The sequence below is a fragment of the Osmerus mordax genome, chromosome 15 (assembly GCF_038355195.1).
Source record: "Osmerus mordax isolate fOsmMor3 chromosome 15, fOsmMor3.pri, whole genome shotgun sequence".
Lineage (NCBI taxonomy): Eukaryota > Metazoa > Chordata > Actinopteri > Osmeriformes > Osmeridae > Osmerus > Osmerus mordax.
Window position 1 is genome coordinate 3,159,377 of NC_090064.1, and position 8,514 is coordinate 3,167,890.

Sequence of the window (8,514 nt, forward strand, 5' to 3'; positions counted from 1 at the left end):
TCCAACTTCCTGTTTGGTTGCTTTGTTGACGATTTTGATTGGCTGTACCGGACAAACGGTTTTGAAATTCAAAAATCTGTTAAAGAATTCAGTGAGGGTTGCTCTGACGATGATACCTGCCAATTCTGGGGAAGATTGGACAAGAATTGTAGGAGAAGTAGCAAAAAAACGTGTTTCCTAAATCTTTATTGTACAAAAACATCCAATATGGCGGCCGTTATAGGTTATTGAGGCTTTTTTGTTCCTCATGAGAAATAAGGCATATCTAATGAATTTCAGAATTTTGGGACAAATGGGATGCGAATGGCATCACTTTGTAAATGGAAAATTGGGGCTTGGCCGTAGCGCCACCTATGGATAATGGTGCGTCATTTGTGGTGTGGTAGTTACTCCTGGCCTATACTATCAATGTTTCAGGATTTTGAGAACTTTTTCTAAAATGCATTACCATCAAGATCCACAAGGGCCTTCACTTCAAGCCAAGGAATGAGTGGGGGCTTGGTCAGCCCACAATTGCCTGAAATGTTGTGTATGCGTCTCGCCAAGCCCGCGCGTGTGTCAAGGGAAAGGCTGAGTGTGTGAGAATGTGGAGCACGCGCGCGCTGAAGAGCAGGGGAGACATTTCATTGAAAATTTCGTTAGCAATTAGCCAAGCATGCATGTTTCAAATATTCACATAAAATCGACTTTTCATGTTACAGTCAACTTTTCCTCAGATTTGTGTACTAAACATTCTCAAGAGTCTTCATATGAACTTGTGATTGAATCAAAGTATCAGTTTTTGACCGGCGGATGTGTAAAGCATTATTTTAGCGTTAGCGATAAATTCGATTTGCTTTATATCAATCATCTTTTGAGATATGAAGTTGCCTTTGCACATGGTAACATGTTGTAGTGTCGTCCACCGATATACCAAGTTTAGTGTTGATATCTCAAAGATTTGCTGAGATTTGACCCAAGTTCCTGTTTGGTTACTTTTTTGCTGATTTTGATTGGTTGTGCCGGACAAACGGTTTAGAAAATCAAAACGCCATGGGATAACTTTTGTGAGGCTTGGTCTGAAGATCATCTATGGTCATCTTGAAGAAGATATGACAATAATTGTAGGAGGAGTAGGCTTTCAAAGGTTTTTGATACAACCGGAAATAGCGGAAAATCTATACAACCGGAAATTGACGTCATAGGGTGCGTTGAACTCGTCTTCATCCAGGGAATCCAATGGTACCTCATTTTTGTAAATCAGTCATACGGTTCAAAAGTTGCGTGTGTAAACACAAGTCCAACTTTGACCCATTGGTGGCGCTAGAGTGGTCTGATGGGATACATGAAACTTGGTGTAGGTATAGAAGGAACTGTCCTTAATGAGTGTGCCAAATTTAACAAAAAGTTATCCAAGGGTTCTAGGGGCTGCCATTGACTCCCATGGAACTAGAATAATAATAATAATAATAAATATAACTGCAAGCAGCAATGGCGGATTCCTCCAAACATTGCAAACCACTGAAAAATGTATATTCTTTACAAATAGTCACTGTAAAATTCCATGCCGCAGACTTACCAATGGGATACCAAATATGAAATGCAATACCATCAAGATCCACAAGGGCTTTTATTTAAAGCCAAGGAGTGAAGGGAGGGGGCTTGGTTGAGCCTACCCATTCCAGAAAGCCTTGTATCTTTGTGTATCAGGGCGTGGCCTGTAGCGTCACTTATGGGTGATATTGGGCCATTTGTGGTGTGGTAGTTACTCTTGGCCTATACTATAAATGTTTCAGGATTTTGAGAACTTTTACCATTGCATACAAAATCGGAAATGCAATACCATCAAGATCCACATGGGCCTTTGCTAAAGACCAAGCAATGAGTGGGGGCTTGGTCAGCCCACAATTGCCTGAAATGTTGTGTATGCGTCTCGTCAAGCTTGCGCGTGTGTCAAGGGAAAGGCTGAGTGTGTGAGAATGTGTAGCGCGCGCGCTGAGGAGCAGAGGGAGACGTTTCATTGGAAATTTCCTTAACAATTAGCCAAGCATGCATTTTTCAAATATTCACCAAAATTCAACTTTTCATCTTACAGTCAACTTTTTCTGAGATTTGTGTACTAAACATTCTCAAGAGTTTTCATGAACTAAAGGCAAACAAATCAACAGTTATTGGCCAAAAAACATTTTTGGTTCCTGCGGCCACGCCGATCACATGACACGATCACATGACACCAAATTGATTGGACATCCTCAGAAGACGGTTCCGAGTCATCTTACCAAGTTTGGTGTTGATATTTCAAAGATTTGCTGAGATTTGATCCAACTTCCTGTTTGGTTGCTTTGTTGACGATTTTGATTGGCTGTACCGGACAAACGGTTTTGAAATTCAAAAATCTGTTAAAGAATTCAGTGAGGGTTGCTCTGACGATGATACCTGCCAATTCTGGGGAAGATTGGACAAGAATTGTAGGAGAAGTAGCAAAAAAACGTGTTTCCTAAATCTTTATTGTACAAAAACATCCAATATGGCGGCCGTTATAGGTTATTGAGGCTTTTTTGTTCCTCATGAGAAATAAGGCATATCTAATGAATTTCAGAATTTTGGGACAAATGGGATGCGAATGGCATCACTTTGTAAATGGAAAATTGGGGCTTGGCCGTAGCGCCACCTATGGATAATGGTGCGTCATTTGTGGTGTGGTAGTTACTCCTGGCCTATACTATCAATGTTTCAGGATTTTGAGAACTTTTTCTAAAATGCATTACCATCAAGATCCACAAGGGCCTTCACTTCAAGCCAAGGAATGAGTGGGGGCTTGGTCAGCCCACAATTGCCTGAAATGTTGTGTATGCGTCTCGCCAAGCCCGCGCGTGTGTCAAGGGAAAGGCTGAGTGTGTGAGAATGTGGAGCACGCGCGCGCTGAAGAGCAGGGGAGACATTTCATTGAAAATTTCGTTAGCAATTAGCCAAGCATGCATGTTTCAAATATTCACATAAAATCGACTTTTCATGTTACAGTCAACTTTTCCTCAGATTTGTGTACTAAACATTCTCAAGAGTCTTCATATGAACTTGTGATTGAATCAAAGTATCAGTTTTTGACCGGCGGATGTGTAAAGCATTATTTTAGCGTTAGCGATAAATTCGATTTGCTTTATATCAATCATCTTTTGAGATATGAAGTTGCCTTTGCACATGGTAACATGTTGTAGTGTCGTCCACCGATATACCAAGTTTAGTGTTGATATCTCAAAGATTTGCTGAGATTTGACCCAAGTTCCTGTTTGGTTACTTTTTTGCTGATTTTGATTGGTTGTGCCGGACAAACGGTTTAGAAAATCAAAACGCCATGGGATAACTTTTGTGAGGCTTGGTCTGAAGATCATCTATGGTCATTTTGAAGAAGATATGACAATAATTGTAGGAGGAGTAGGCTTTCAAAGGTTTTTGATACAACCGGAAATAGCGGAAAATCTATACAACCGGAAATTGACGTCATAGGGTGCGTTGAACTCGTCTTCATCCAGGGAATCCAATGGTACCTCATTTTTGTAAATCAGTCATACGGTTCAAAAGTTGCGTGTGTAAACACAAGTCCAACTTTGACCCATTGGTGGCGCTAGAGTGGTCTGATGGGATACATGAAACTTGGTGTAGGTATAGAAGGAACTGTCCTTAATGAGTGTGCCAAATTTAACAAAAAGTTATCCAAGGGTTCTAGGGGCTGCCATTGACTCCCATGGAACTAGAATAATAATAATAATAATAATAATAATAATAATAAAACTAACAATAACAATAGGTTTCCTCCTTACGGAGGAATCCTAATAATAAAACTAACAATAACAATAGGTTTCCTCCTTACGGAGGAATCCTAATAATAATAAAACTAACAATAACAATAGGTTTCCTCCTTACGGAGGAATCCTAATAATAATAAAACTAACAATAACAATAGGTTTCCTCCTTACGGAGGAATCCTAATAATAAATATAACTGCAAGCAGCAATGGCGGATTCCTCCAAACATTGCAAACCATTGAAACATTTATATTCTTTACAAATTGTCACTGTAAAAATCCATGCTGCAGACTTACCAATGGGATACCAAATCTGAAATGCAATACCATCAAGATCCACAAGGGCTTTTATTTCAAGCCAAGGAGTGAAGGGAGGGGGCTTGGTGAGCCTACCCATTCCAGAAAGCCTTGTATCTTTGTGTATCAGGGCGTGGCCTGTAGCGTCATTTATGGGTGATATTGGGCCATTTGTGGTGTGGTAGTTACTCTTGGCCTATACTATCAATGTTTCACGATTTTGAGAACTTTTTACCATTGCATACAAAATCGGAAATGCAATACCATCAAGATCCACATGGGCCTTTGCTAAAGACCAAGCAATGAGTGGGGGCTTGGTCAGCCCACAATCGCCTGAAATGTTGTGTATGCGTCTCGCCAAGCTTGCGCGTGTGTAAGTGTATAATTGAAAACTAATAACACTTGGTTTAGAATTAGCTCAGTGCACAAGCTTTTGGTGTAGCCAGAAATTGGCAAATCAGTTTTTGGTTACTGTCTCAATCTGGGAACAAACAACAAGATGAGTGGTGCTGTTGTATGGAAAAAATTAAGTAAAAAGAAATATAATGTACGTGACTCATTTAAGTTTCAAGCTACTGTGGGTTGGTCGTTATAACAGCCATTTGCCCTTCCATTGTTTCTCAAAAGACACCTGCCTTTGTTCGCTGTGGCTGCACAAAATAAGGAGGGTGGAATTCTGGTGACCCCACACATCAAGGTATGGAGTTGACATTTCCAAGACCATGAAATCATCACTACTGCTAAGAGTAGACGGGTTTTAGCAGCAGGCTCTGTTCCTTTGTTATTTGAGTGGAATACCAATAAGTACCAATACCAATAAGTCACATGCTGGTGTTTGGGAGCGTTGATCTTGACCACAAAGTCCAGAACCTGACCCAGCAGAGCCAGAGGAGGACATTGAGCAACATTTTATGGTCTTGATTGTTGTTGACCACGACTCTGGGGTCAGCGGTACTGTATGTCTGGATTGGGAGCAGTATGAAGATATGTTGAGGGAATTAGAGTCGCTAAGACAGCAGCTTTAAATGTATCATTTTACTAACTTCTTTGGACTAAAATTGTTTGCTTTGTCTCCCGAAGACATCAGAGTGTTCTTTTGTGTGGAACATAGAACTTCCATGAGTGGAATCAGAAACAAGTGTCTTGAGCCTTTTCTTGAAGGTGGTGAGACAGTCAGTGTCTCTGATGTAGGTGGGGAGTTGATTTCACCACTGGGGGCCAGACAGGAGAAGAGCTTGTGTTGGGACCAAGACGGTCTTGAGCGGTGGGACCACCAGTTGGTTGTCAGAAGAAGACGGTAGGTGGCAGGTGGGGGTGTAAGGCTGGAGGAGAGACTTGATGTAGTCAAGTGCAGTCCCGTTCAGCACTCGGAAGGTCAGTACCAGGGTCTTGAATCTGATACGGGCTGTGATGGGTAGCCAGTGGAGAAAGATGAGGAGCCGGGTAACATGGGAGCGTCTGGGTAGATTGAAGACCAGGCAGGCTGCTGCGTTCTGAATTCTCTAGAGAGGGCGTGTTGCGCATGCTGGGAGAGTGGCGAGCAGTGAGTTGCAGTAGTTCAACTTGGAGAGGACAAGTGCTTGGACTAGCAGCTGGGTGGAATGCTCAGACAGGTATCCCCTGATCTTACAGAAGTTGTAGAGGGTGAATCTACACGACCAGGGGAGACTGCAGCATTGTAAACTGTGAGGGAGAGCTCGTCATCCATGGGAAGCCTGAGGTTCCTGGCAGAGGATGAACATATCAGGGTTATTGACAGATTGTGGAAGATGGAGGGTTTGGCCGGGATGATGAGAAGTTCTGTTTTGGCTAGGTTCAGCTGGAGGTGGTGCTTGGTCATCCAGGTGGAGATGTCTGTGAGGCAGGCCTTGATCCTAGCTGAGATTCCCGGATCAGTTGGGGGGAACAACAGGTACAGCTGCGTGTCGTTATCAATCCTAACTTCACCATACACTCAAACAGTGAGGTTTCTCAGCTTTTTTATGGAGCTGTAGCACAATGCCCTGACCACGACTCGTCCTGATTTTTATTAGAAACTGAGAATGACAGAAATACAGATGATAATACATATAAACGGATAGTTTGCGTGTAAAATGAAGAAAAACAAGCTTCTATATTACACTAAAAATAAACACGTCAGTAACTAGCTTATTTGCTAGCTGGCCGGCACATCACATTAAACTACTTAATTTCATAGTTGTGCAGATAACTCAATATGTAGAGTTTGAATCCCTTGTTTTGCTTGCTTTTTGGAGCAGGGACCAGGCATTTACAATTCAATGGACATCACTGATGCTTATTTTAAGCAGGTCTTGGAGACATCAACTAAAACTGGACATTTTTGGCGACGCGGGTGATTGCATCAAGGAAACCGGAAACTGATTTGCCAACATTTTATTGGCATGACTGGCTATTTTTGCCATCACTGGCTACAGCAGATGTTCGTTACTACACTTGTGCACAGAGCTAGTAACTTTGCAAATCTATATTTCACTGATAACTAAAAAGAGAAAAAATACAATAAGAAACTGTTAAGCCTGTGTTTTACCAGTTTATCAATAAGGGAACTGGTTAGTGGAATTGAGTTGTTTAGTTGGAAAATCTGACATATACAAAAAAAAACATACTGTTAAGCAGAGTGAAGGGCTTTCCCTTGCCTCATGTCTAGTAATTGAATTCGTTTTTGAAATAGGGGGCAAGAGGCAATTGTGTAAGAATACAAGTATTTTATTTGGTAAAGGTATAAATTTGACATATTAACAAAGAAAATTGCATTGAAAACTGTTATCAATATTAAGTAAGGGAAGTGGTGTTAAAAATGTTTAAGTGGGAATTCAGAAATAGAAACATTTCATATGTCATTTCTTTTAAGGTAGCTTGTTGTATATATAGCTAAGGTAACAAGAAACAAAATATGCACAAATGCAGAAACACATGTATTATAGTAAAATGTAAATGAGAACAAAAGTGGGGAAAAATTGTGCAATGATTGTGTAATGTATTTGCAGTGTTAAATTTGTGTAATGTGTGTCTTTCTACATATTCTATGCTGACACAATGTGACAAAATGTGATGTACTGTATGCTGCAATCGTGTAATGTGTAATATTGAGTGCAATACAATTCTCATGTGTGACTTTGGATTGTTATGAATTAGAAGGTTGTTAAGTAGGGTGGATTTAAAACACATGGTCCATCAACATCCTTGTGAAATTTCAGGCAGCCACAGACTTCTTTGATATCTGTACATCCAGTTGTTGATGCTGTATCCAGTGGTCCAGAGTTTTCATTGAGTTATGCTTCACATTTTAGATAATTGTAGTTAGCCTGTGTGGAAACACAAAATAGACAAACATGTATATGTATATAAACAAAATATTGAATAAATGAAACATTAAAAGGTGCATTTGTGACATTTGCATGTGTTACAAATATGTTATTGACAGTAAGCAGTGTATAGGTGAATTATTTTAAGCACATATGTGATTATGTGTTTGTTGAAATATATATGTTGTACATGTTGTACTGTACAATATTTTGTGTATAGGATTACTAGGTACTATTATGCTGTAACTACATGTTTTGTCTTCATGTTAATATGTTTACAGTGTATGGATTGTGAAATCCAAAGAAAAATAAATTATAAATATATTTACCACAAGGTAGGAAGGAGTAGGGTCTTATCAGCCAGCGTTCAGGAGACATCTTAGTTGTCAGTATAGTAATAGTAGTTTCTCAGGGTATTCAGCGAGAATATCTCAATGCTTGGTTGAAATCTGGACTAGGCTCCTGTAATTATACATAAATATTTAGTTGATGCAGTAAAACAATTTAGGTAGAACAGACATTTTGCCCCAAGAGAGACTAATTGTTAATTGTAAGTAGGTAGGTATAAAAGCATACTTTTTAGTGCAGGTGTTTTAGTGTTTCCAGACTGAAATTGCTGAATGATGAAACCATTGGTACTTCCACAAGGTTTAAAGGCCTGAAGTGGGTAGCTGAAAAGCATAACATTAAGATTTTAAGAGAATCATGTTTACAATGTGACCTTTATTACAATAAAAACTTGGTAAATGTATAAAATACTTTACTTGATGTAGTAGTGGTGGTGGGAGAGTTTTCAGTAGTTGGCTGGTTTAATGAAATCCATCATTTCAAAGCATAAGGATTCAGCAAGAAGATTTCAATGCTGTGTTTGGTATATGGACAAGGCTCCTTTAGTGATACGTAAATATATATTTTAATGCAGTGAAACAATATAGAAAGAAAATAAATGTTTGCCCCAGAAAGAATACGATTGTAAGCAAGTAATTACCTACCTTGTAAGTTGCTTTAGTCTTGCCAAACCAAGGTTGATGAATGATGGAAGCAGTGATAGGTCCACATGGCTTGAAGGTTTGAGGTGATTGCTGAAAAGCAAACATGAAAATTGTATGA

At 39.7% G+C, this 8,514-nt stretch overlaps 1 long non-coding RNA gene across 1 annotated transcript; it reads right to left on the bottom strand.

Annotated features, from left to right (window-relative positions):
- Nucleotides 1-7,344: 7,344 nt before the first annotated feature.
- LOC136957342 (uncharacterized) lies at nt 7,345-8,047 on the bottom strand. The gene is made up of 3 exons (XR_010878289.1): nt 7,981-8,047; nt 7,734-7,866; nt 7,345-7,404 (listed from the first exon to the last, which is right to left on the bottom strand). It is a non-coding gene; the product is annotated as an uncharacterized lncRNA (long non-coding RNA).
- Nucleotides 8,048-8,514: the final 467 nt, after the last annotated feature.